Source organism: Eurosta solidaginis, chromosome X, assembly GCF_040869045.1.
Source record: "Eurosta solidaginis isolate ZX-2024a chromosome X, ASM4086904v1, whole genome shotgun sequence".
In the NCBI taxonomy this organism is placed as follows: Eukaryota; Metazoa; Arthropoda; class Insecta; order Diptera; family Tephritidae; genus Eurosta; species Eurosta solidaginis.
The window spans coordinates 198,274,142-198,286,506 of record NC_090324.1 but is presented as its reverse complement, the minus strand read 5'-3'; positions in this window follow the sequence as shown (position 1 = coordinate 198,286,506).

Genomic DNA, 12,365 nt, shown 5'->3' with positions numbered 1-12,365 from the left:
TGTCCGTAATAAATACTTTTGGGACGCCGAACCCTGCCAAAATCCTCTCTCGAAATCCTCTTATTAAACATTTTGTCGTTGCCTTTCTGATTGGTATTACCTCTACCTCTAAATTTGTTTAGGAATACTAATGCCATTGTGTTACCGTGCTTCGATCGTAGCATTGTACTTACAAAGTCTGCACGGACTGTTGCCCAAAGCTCCTCTGAAATCTTCGATAGCATCTTACCCGCGGCTGGCTGTTGACTCGGTTTGTATATTTGACATGCGTGACACTGCTGTACTTACTTTCTTATATCTCTGAACATTCCTGGCCGGGAACAACGTGCTGTTGCTCTTGCTATCGACTTTCGGATGCCCATATGCCCTGCGCTCGGTGTGTCGTGAATCTCCTCTAGCACTCTGCGTCTCTGAGGGGTCGCCACACATAGCTTCCATGGCACTGCATCGTCGCCATCCACTTGACTTCCTATGCGTCTGTACAACTTTCCATCCTCGATAACGTATTCTGGGAATTTCTCCGTGGCCTTTCTTATATCATCCGTCTTTGCTTTAAGCCACTTTCACTCGGCTTTTCGTCATCCATCGTCAACGTACCCAACTGCTCGTCCATCTGTTGATTTTATAGTGCATCTGCCACAACGTTCAACTTTCCTTATCGATAATGTATGCCAAATGAGTATTGCTGTAGTTCCAGCGCCATATCGCAATCCTACCAGTCGGAATCTCTATCGCATTCAACCATTTCAACACTAGGTGATCTGTTATTACTGTAAACGTGTATCCTTCTACGTACGGCCTCATCTTTCGTATTGCCCAAACTATTGCCAAACACTCCTTTTCTGTCGGTGAGTAGTTCATCTCTGCCTTGTTTAACCTGCGGCTTGCGTATGTTATTACTCGCTCTTCGTTGCCTGACCCTTGCGTAAGTACTGCACCAAGACCAAAATCACTTGTACCCGTCTGTAAACTAAAGTTCCTCGAAAAATCTGGACAAGCGAGTGCCGGAGCCTGCGTCAGTGCCGCCTTAAGTGTTTCGAGTGCTGATTGCTGCTCTTCAGACCACCTCCACTTACTACCTTTCTTAAGCATCGATGTTAAAGGGTGTGCGACTTGTGAGAAATCCGGCACGAATCTTCTATACCACGACACGACTCCTAGGAGACGTCGTAACTCTCGTATTTTCTTCGGTGGTTCCAGTTCTTTGATGGCTGCTATCCTGTCTGGGTCGATATGGATGCCTTCCTCGCTAACGACATGACCTAGATATTTCAAACTTTTCTTAAAAAACTCAAATTTTTCCTGGTTTATCCTCAGGTTCGCTCTATGCAGTCTTCGAAATACTTCTTTTAAATGTGCTCTTCCAATTTTTTGCTTGTAATGATAATATCGTCAAGATAAGCAAACGCGTATGGTTCCAATTCTGGTCCTATGACACGATCAATTGCTCTCTGGAAAGTTGCTGGGGTTGAGTGCAAGCCGAATGGCATTACCCTCCATTGGTATAGTCCACACCCAGGTACTGTGAATGCGGTGTATTGCTTGCTGCTTGCTTCCATAGGGATTTGCCAATATCCATTTTTCAAGTCGAGGCTACTGATAAATCTCGCGCTTCTTAACTTGTCCAAGATATGTTGAATACGGGGTAAAGGGTATGCGTCTGGTACTGATCTTGCGTTTAGTTAATATTAGTCTACGCAGAGTCTCCATTTCCCATTCTTCTTCTTTGCCAGAACTATGGGTGCGCTGTGCGGGCTATTCGATAGTTCGATGCAACTTTTTCGATGAGCTCTTCGATTTCTTTGTTGATAATTTCTTGCATTTTCGGATTCTTCCGATAGTACCTTTGCTTAATTGGCCGGTCGTCTCTCATAACTATTTTATGTGCGGCCACGTTGGATACTCCTGACATCTTTGCGAACACCTGTAATTCTTGGCTCAGAAATTTACTCACCGAATCCTCTGACTTGCTAATGGCTATTGCTGCCTTTGGGTTGTGTTCCTTGAAATCTTCGCTATTCGTTTCGACCATAGTTCTACACTACCTCTTGCTTCCGTTCGTCTACTCTCAACGTTATTTCTTTACCACCACATCTCATCTCGAAGTTTACCTTCGCCAGATAGTCCGTGCCAATTACCACCTCATCGCCAAGTCCCTGTAGGACTAGCATCTCGTTCCGCTGTACTTTATCACCCAGTCTTAATTCTGGATCTACCGCTTCTTTGATTATTATTGCTCTGCTGTCGCCCATTCTTACTCGCGTCTTTACTTCCTTGAATTTGCCAGCTTTTAATCTTTTCGCCATTGCATCACTTTTAAAGCTTCTCGTCGCTCCCGTGTTAATCGCTGCTTACCAATATGCGCCCCTTTGTGTATTCGAACATGTCTAATTTCTCCGAGTTTGCACCTCCGAAGACCGCATCCCTCGGTTCCAATGTGGTCCCTGGTCGTTTCTCTGTGGCTTCCTACAATAATCACGAGTGAGCACGCCTATCTTAACACATGTCCAGCAAAATTCTCTTCTTATGCCTCGGCATCTGTATTAAAAATGACCACCTCTTCCGCATCGTCTGCAGGCCGTACTTGTGTCTAGATATTCTTGTTGTGGCTCTGACCTCTGCTGCTGTTGGACTTCTACTCGTTCTGCCTGGAGACACTGGTACTGACCTTCTTGACGCCGTGGTATGAGTGGCCTTGTGGTTGGTCGCATTGGTTACCTGTCAGGAAGCATATTTTCATAGTCTTGAGCTAAACTTACTAGCTCCTCAAGATTGATGACCTCGCTTCGCTTTATATATATTTGATACTCTCTGCGCGAGTTTCTGTAGATGCGGGTTAGTTTCTGCTCCTCGTTGTAGCCCGCGTGACGCTTGTGTCCTTGTAGTACTAAGACATAATCTTTAAATATCTCACCTTGTCGTTGTACGCATTCGGATTTCATCTTCCAATTGCCCTAAGTATCAGGAGCTTAGGAAGAACTTCAGGAAGTCCTTCTTGAAGGCGTCCCTCTCTTGCCAGTGCCTGTTGTTATTGCTGTACCATACCAACGCGTTTTCCTTCAACAACTCCGGCAATGCTTTCGGAATTGTGTTGAGCTCCTCCACTCTTTCGATGAATCCTAGGGGATCTTTGCCTCCTTCGTACTTTAACCTCCACTTCCTTACTCTGTCCATGGTCGTTGCATATGTGCCAGGCTGCTGAATGTAATTTATCGCTGGTTGTCCGACCTCCAGCTGATTGCATGCACCATTTGCCTGTCTATCATTTGTCATTGTTCTGGTGTATATCCTCGTAATATTAACCCAGAAATGTGAAATTCGTGTTCACATCTTCCTCGCTGAAGTTCTGGAAGTATATCTTAAAATTTGTATTTAAATCTGCTCGCGAGCCATAAATGTGAATCGCCCCTGCTCGAGCGCCAAAATGTGATAGACTTTTCCTTTGGCTTTGCCGGCGTTGGCCTCAGTCCGTCCAGGGTTCCTGAAGGTAAAAATCCCTACCGGTCCTTCTAAAAGGATAACCCCGTTTATTTGATGTAAAGAAAGTTATAAGTATTTATTTAATAATAATTCTATTTCTATTCCTAGCTTATTCCCTTGCTTTGTAAGAGGTGACTGAGGTAATAAAACCCTCGGCCAACCTCTGCGGTCAAATGGAAAATAAAGCCTCCAGACAAATATACTTTAGTACAGATGAACTCAAAACCTTCAGGTGTACTCTTGATCGGTAGTCATAAAACCTACCGACTCGTATGCCTGTATCCTAATCCCTCTGCATTTCAATGCGAATTCGCCGCCCTTATATATTAATTTTTGCACGCAGGCAAACGGTTATTTTATAATAACAATTTCTAACTAATAATATTAACAATATAAAACCACAGTTATTCAGGTGAATATTTCTTTCCATGAATATCCATAATGCTCCTTATTGAATACAGTGCCCTTGTATTTGCCCGCATTCCGTGCTTTCCAGCCTTCGTTTTAACTATTGTGTGTTTGTACATTTGTTTGTTGTCACCTGATTCTAACGTTGTGTTTTGCTTTGCCCAATGCTTCTGCGTTCTGTTGTACGGCGTGCATTGGTGTGTTGTATGCTAGTGCGTAAGTATGTATAAAAAAATTCCAATTAGTAGCGGCGCTTATTTTTGACGACTTGCTGATGATATCCGTTCACTTAAGTTATTATATATGTTGTATTTGTAGCTGGGTGTATTGGACTTTGAGTGTGCAAAGGGTTGATTGACCGGTGCATTTTTATGTTTTGTGCGTATCTACCTCCCTTCCAAATATTCAATGCATGTTAGGGTGATCCTATATTTAAAATTTATGTGGGCGGAAACGTAAACGCATTCAGCTACGTCATGCCTGTTGTGAAGTCTTTCCCAATTGCCTTCTTTTTGCATATTTTAATCTTTTACACATTGCATACTTCGTATGCAATTATGTGTTAAAGCTATGCTTGGTACGGCGGTTTTTCAAAGAAACTTTGGTTTTGTTGCTGTTTTCGTTCTATTTATAGAACTACAACGAATTAACCAATTTTGTCTGTTTGTATGATTTTTAATAATCGGGGATTGCCCATATTGCTTTTTTTTAAATGTATGAAAACATTTATTTGAAGCAATTTTTTTTAATTTTTTTTTATAATTTATTTAATAATTTGGGGAAAATTTAAACAACGTGACATCAGGACGGACAAGGCGACAGCTGTTTCGATTATACCTTGTAAATCTCTTCAAAGCCTTTTCTCCCGGGAGTGGGAGTCGAACTCGCACCCCCTACGATAGTTGAAATGGTTGTAAACGCATTCAGCTACGTCATGCCTGTTGTGAAGTCTTTCCCAATTGCCTTCTTTTTGCATATTTTAATCTTTTACACATTGCATACTTCGTATGCAATTATGTGTTAAAGCTATGCTTGGTACGGCGGTTTTTCAAAGAAACTTTGGTTTTGTTGCTGTTTTCGTTCTATTTATAGAACTACAACGAATTAACCAATTTTGTCTGTTTGTATGATTTTTAATAATCGGGGATTGCCATATTGCTTTTTTTTAAATGTATGAAAACATTTATTTGAAGCAATTTTTTTTTAATTTTTTTTTTATAATTTATTTAATAATTTGGGAAAAATTTAAACAACGTGACATCAGGACGGACAAGGCGACAGCTGTTTCGATTATACCTTGTAAATCTCTTCAAAGCCTTTTCTCCCGGGAGTGGGAGTCGAACTCGCACCCCTACGATAGTTGAAATGGTTGTAAACGCATTCAGCTACGTCATGCCTGTTGTGAAGTCTTTCCCAATTGCCTTCTTTTTGCATATTTTAATCTTTTACACATTGCATACTTCGTATGCAATTATGTGTTAAAGCTATGCTTGGTACGGCGGTTTTTCAAAGAAACTTTGGTTTTGTTGCTGTTTTCGTTCTATTTATAGAACTACAACGAATTAACCAATTTTGTCTGTTTGTATGATTTTTAATAATCGGGGATTGCCCATATTGCTTTTTTTTAAATGTATGAAAACATTTATTTGAAGCAATTTTTTTTAATTTTTTTTTTATAATTTATTTAATAATTTGGGAAAAATTTAAACAACGTGACATCAGGACGGACAAGGCGACAGCTGTTTCGATTATACCTTGTAAATCTCTTCAAAGCCTTTTCTCCCGGGAGTGGGAGTCGAACTCGCACCCCTACGATAGTTGAAATGGTTGTAAACGCATTCAGCTACGTCATGCCTGTTGTGAAGTCTTTCCCAATTGCCTTCTTTTTGCATATTTTAATCTTTTACACATTGCATACTTCGTATGCAATTATGTGTTAAAGCTATGCTTGGTACGGCGGTTTTTCAAAGAAACTTTGGTTTTGTTGCTGTTTTCGTTCTATTTATAGAACTACAACGAATTAACCAATTTTGTCTGTTTGTATGATTTTTAATAATCGGGGATTGCCCATATTGCTTTTTTTTAATGTATGAAAACATTTATTTGAAGCAATTTTTTTTTAATTTTTTTTTATAATTTATTTAATAATTTGGGAAAAATTTAAACAACGTGACATCAGGACGGACAAGGCGACAGCTGTTTCGATTATACCTTGTAAATCTCTTCAAAGCCTTTTCTCCCGGGAGTGGGAGTCGAACTCGCACCCCTACGATAGTTGAAATGGTTGTAAACGCATTCAGCTACGTCATGCCTGTTGTGAAGTCTTTCCCAATTGCCTTCTTTTTGCATATTTTAATCTTTTACACATTGCATACTTCGTATGCAATTATGTGTTAAAGCTATGCTTGGTACGGCGGTTTTTCAAAGAAACTTTGGTTTTGTTGCTGTTTTCGTTCTATTTATAGAACTACAACGAATTAACCAATTTTGTCTGTTTGTATGATTTTTAATAATCGGGGATTGCCCATATTGCTTTTTTTTAAATGTATGAAAACATTTATTTGAAGCAATTTTTTTTAATTTTTTTTTTATAATTTATTTAATAATTTGGGAAAAATTTAAACAACGTGACATCAGGACGGACAAGGCGACAGCTGTTTCGATTATACCTTGTAAATCTCTTCAAAGCCTTTTCTCCCGGGAGTGGGAGTCGAACTCGCACCCCTACGATAGTTGAAATGGTTGTAAACGCATTCAGCTACGTCATGCCTGTTGTGAAGTCTTTCCCAATTGCCTTCTTTTTGCATATTTTAATCTTTTACACATTGCATACTTCGTATGCAATTATGTGTTAAAGCTATGCTTGGTACGGCGGTTTTTCAAAGAAACTTTGGTTTTGTTGCTGTTTTCGTTCTATTTATAGAACTACAACGAATTAACCAATTTTGTCTGTTTGTATGATTTTTAATAATCGGGGATTGCCCATATTGCTTTTTTTTAAATGTATGAAAACATTTATTTGAAGCAATTTTTTTTAATTTTTTTTATAATTTATTTAATAATTTGGGAAAAATTTAAACAACGTGACATCAGGACGGACAAGGCGACAGCTGTTTCGATTATACCTTGTAAATCTCTTCAAAGCCTTTTCTCCCGGGAGTGGGAGTCGAACTCGCACCCCTACGATAGTTGAAATGGTTGTAAACGCATTCAGCTACTTCATGCCTGTTGTGAAGTCTTTCCCAATTGCCTTCTTTTTGCATATTTTAATCTTTTACACATTGCATACTTCGTATGCAATTATGTGTTAAAGCTATGCTTGGTACGGCGGTTTTTCAAAGAAACTTTGGTTTTGTTGCTGTTTTCGTTCTATTTATAGAACTACAACGAATTAACCAATTTTGTCTGTTTGTATGATTTTTAATAATCGGGGATTGCCCATATTGCTTTTTTTTAAATGTATGAAAACATTTATTTGAAGCAATTTTTAAAAATCATACAAACAGACAAAATTGGTTAATTCGTTGTAGTTCTATAAATAGAACGAAAACAGCAACAAAACCAAAGTTTCTTTGAAAAACCGCCGTACCAAGCATAGCTTTAACACATAATTGCATACGAAGTATGCAATGTGTAAAAGATTAAAATATGCAAAAAGAAGGCAATTGGGAAAGACTTCACAACAGGCATGACGTAGCTGAATGCGTTTACAACCATTTCAACTATCGTAGGTGTGCGAGTTCGACTCCCACTCCCGGGAGAAAAGGCTTTGAAGAGATTTACAAGGTATAATCGAAACAGCTGTCGCCTTGTCCGTCCTGATGTCACGTTGTTTAAATTTTTCCCAAATTATTAAATAAATTATAAAAAAAATTAAAAAAAATTGCTTCAAATAAATGTTTTCATACATTTAAAAAAAAGCAATATGGGCAATCCCCGATTATTAAAAATCATACAAACAGACAAAATTGGTTAATTCGTTGTAGTTCTATAAATAGAACGAAAACAGCAACAAAACCAAAGTTTCTTTGAAAAACCGCCGTACCAAGCATAGCTTTAACACATAATTGCATACGAAGTATGCAATGTGTAAAAGATTAAAATATGCAAAAAGAAGGCAATTGGGAAAGACTTCACAACAGGCATGACGTAGCTGAATGCGTTTACAACCATTTCAACTATCGTAGGGGTGCGAGTTCGACTCCCACTCCCGGGAGAAAAGGCTTTGAAGAGATTTACAAGGTATAATCGAAACAGCTGTCGCCTTGTCCGTCCTGATGTCACGTTGTTTAAATTTTTCCCAAATTATTAAATAAATTATAAAAAAAAATTAAAAAAAATTGCTTCAAATAAATGTTTTCATACATTTAAAAAAAAGCAATATGGGCAATCCCCGATTATTAAAAATCATACAAACAGACAAAATTGGTTAATTCGTTGTAGTTCTATAAATAGAACGAAAACAGCAACAAAACCAAAGTTTCTTTGAAAAACCGCCGTACCAAGCATAGCTTTAACACATAATTGCATACGAAGTATGCAATGTGTAAAAGATTAAAATATGCAAAAAGAAGGCAATTGGGAAAGACTTCACAACAGGCATGACGTAGCTGAATGCGTTTACAACCATTTCAACTATCGTAGGGGTGCGAGTTCGACTCCCACTCCCGGGAGAAAAGGCTTTGAAGAGATTTACAAGGTATAATCGAAACAGCTGTCGCCTTGTCCGTCCTGATGTCACGTTGTTTAAATTTTTCCCAAATTATTAAATAAATTATAAAAAAAAAAATTAAAAAAAATTGCTTCAAATAAATGTTTTCATACATTTAAAAAGAAGCAATATGGGCAATCCCCGATTATTAAAAATCATACAAACAGACAAAATTGGTTAATTCGTTGTAGTTCTATAAATAGAACGAAAACAGCAACAAAACCAAAGTTTCTTTGAAAAACCGCCGTACCAAGCATAGCTTTAACACATAATTGCATACGAAGTATGCAATGTGTAAAAGATTAAAATATGCAAAAAGAAGGCAATTGGGAAAGACTTCACAACAGGCATGACGTAGCTGAATGCGTTTACAACCATTTCAACTATCGTAGGGGTGCGAGTTCGACTCCCACTCCCGGGAGAAAAGGCTTTGAAGAGATTTACAAGGTATAATCGAAACAGCTGTCGCCTTGTCCGTCCTGATGTCACGTTGTTTAAATTTTTCCCAAATTATTAAATAAATTATAAAAAAAAATTAAAAAAAAATTGCTTCAAATAAATGTTTTCATACATTTAAAAAAAAGCAATATGGGCAATCCCCGATTATTAAAAATCATACAAACAGACAAAATTGGTTAATTCGTTGTAGTTCTATAAATAGAACGAAAACAGCAACAAAACCAAAGTTTCTTTGAAAAACCGCCGTACCAAGCATAGCTTTAACACATAATTGCATACGAAGTATGCAATGTGTAAAAGATTAAAATATGCAAAAAGAAGGCAATTGGGAAAGACTTCACAACAGGCATGACGTAGCTGAATGCGTTTACAACCATTTCAACTATCGTAGGGGTGCGAGTTCGACTCCCACTCCCGGGAGAAAAGGCTTTGAAGAGATTTACAAGGTATAATCGAAACAGCTGTCGCCTTGTCCGTCCTGATGTCACGTTGTTTAAATTTTTCCCAAATTATTAAATAAATTATAAAAAAAAAAATTAAAAAAAATTGCTTCAAATAAATGTTTTCATACATTTAAAAAAAAGCAATATGGGCAATCCCCGATTATTAAAAATCATGGAAACGTAAATATTTTGCTTGCGTGCAAAGGTGCGCAAGTCTATTTTGTACTTCAATTTGGTAATCATTAATTCAATATAAAACAGAATATATATTTTAGAGTATAATTCATTAAAAAATGTGTATATTTCGGGTACTTCGTGAAAATGTATAAACAATAGATCCAAAGTTATAAATTCAAATATTATGTATGTTACAAAAATGCATGTTAGGAAAATATATATGTATATACATAAATGTTGTGAGGGTACAAAGCCCTCGGCTTTGGGGTCCTCACAATGTACACATGCGAAGAATGAAAAAAAAAAACAAAAGCCAGCATGATATGTTCAAATATAAAGAAAACAAAAGTTAGCATAATGGGTACACATGTAAAACAAACGTAAACAAATAAAAATAAAAGACTACATAATCAAACCAGTTCATTTCAGCATCAAGTTACCACTATGTCATATATTACGACCACACAACGATCGAATGTTAAAGGCAATTGAAATTCTGTAAACCCAAGCAAGTTCAAATTGCTCACATATGTAAAACGATACAAAACGGCACACTTATAATTTTATTATGTCACCAGAATAGTCATTCATAATTGGCGCCAAATTATGTATGACCATTCTTCAAAGGCGGATGGTGTAACGTGGCTTAGAATTCGTTCCACTTTACCTGCATTCAATTGTTCATTACATATTTACACATATACAGACCACACATGTAACAAAATATTAATAACCCAAATATCCAATTGCTAAACCTGCACTTCTGCATTGAATGCACATATTTGTTTACTTCGGTCAATTAGTCACGCTGACAGATACACTTTGTCCATTACACATACATATGTACTAATGTGCCAATAAGTCATTCTAATATGCTGACTTCGCATACAGGAAATATGTACAATTAGTTTGTAAGTATTAATATAAGTAATTATCTGTAGAATAAGAATATTTTGTATAAAAGGGAAAGTAATTTCCAAATAAAGTCATTCGTGATTCATTCATTAATTACCATAATATGGCCCTGACCACCAAAGTATATGCCCAACTAGTAGTGTGGGTAGAAGACCACGAGAAGCGCAGTCAGCTGGGTTGTCTTCGGATCAAACATGTCTCCATTGATTTCGAGGAACTATGCTTAATATTTCCGCTGTTCTATTGCTAATGCTGACGAGATCCATTTCATTGGTGGAGCGGAAAGCCAATGCAGAACTATATGAGTTCGTCCAACACAAAATATTTGAAATTGTCAAAGTTAGCGATTCCTTTACTAGGGTGATTTTCTTCGTTAGTAATAATGCAGCGTTTAGTTCAAGCCTCGGAACTGAAATAGGTATTAGGGGCGCCACACGTGTTTTAGAAGCTATCAATCGTATGGCATAGGTACTATCAATAGGAAAGCGACAGTAAACAACAGCTGCGCAAGCTGCTGTTTATGCATCAGAGAACCTTATTAACTCCACAGATTTTAAGGGATATTATATGTATCGAGGTATCTTGGAGTTCCCCATGTAGTTGCACCAACATTTGCACATCATCTCCGGTAATGAATCATCCCAGCCAAGGCGGTAACACCAAGATTCCTGAAATAAAGCTTCGAATAAAAGTAAAAAATGAGCAGCCATACCTAATGGGTCGTAAATCTTCGACATCTCTGACAAAACCATTCATTTCGTGGGTTTCGGATCAATTACAGGATCATCAATGTTCAAAAGCAGCTGGTCACTAGATGGATTCCTATGAATCCCCAGAATTTCGACAGCTGTTTCAGGTGTCTGAGATTGTAACGCAATGGCATTGTACTCTCATACTGCTTGAGCAGAGCCCAACAATTAGAGATCCACTTTCTGAGATTGAATTTAGCTTTTGACAAGAGTTTTACTAATTCGTCTTTGAACGCCATTGAGGTCTTCTACCGTGTCACATCCAGTAGGTATGTCCGCAACGTAAGCGTCGTTTTCAAGAACCCTGGAAGCACTTGGATATTTATCTTTATAGTCCTGTTGTTTTTGTAGCGATAAGGTTGCTCCCCGAAGGTTTTGGGGAGTGCTATCGATGTGATGGTCCTTTGCCGGATACAGATCCGGTACGCTCCGGTACCACAGCACCATTAAGGTGCTAGCCCGACCAACTCGGGAACGATTTATGTGGCCACATTAAACCTTCAGGCCATTCCCTTCCTCCCCACCCCCAAGTTCCTTGAGGAGCTTGCGGTCGCCAGAGCCTCGTCTGTTAGTGGAACAGGATTCGCCGCGGATAGGTGAGGTTGACAATTGGGTTTGGAGAAGCTATATATTGCGGTGGCAACCTGAAGGGTTGCGCTACACAGCCCCTTGAATCTGGTATTTTAGTCGCCTCTTACGACAGGCATACCTACCGCGGGTATATTCTATCCCCTAACCCGCTGGGGTATCTTTATAGTCCTCGGCAATTTGTATCAAAACGCGCACAGCAAGAAATGGAGAGAGCGAAAGTGACTTTTAGCAATCGGCAATGCTCAAAATCGGACTCTTCTGAACATTTTCTCAATATCAGTTGCGAAGATATTCCGATGCTGGCGAAAGCGTAAAAACACCACAAATAAATCGCGTTGTATTGGTGGACCACCAACATTTCATAGCAACTGGAATCACAGGAGATACATATAACATCCAAGATGGAACCACATGAGACACGTATAACATCCA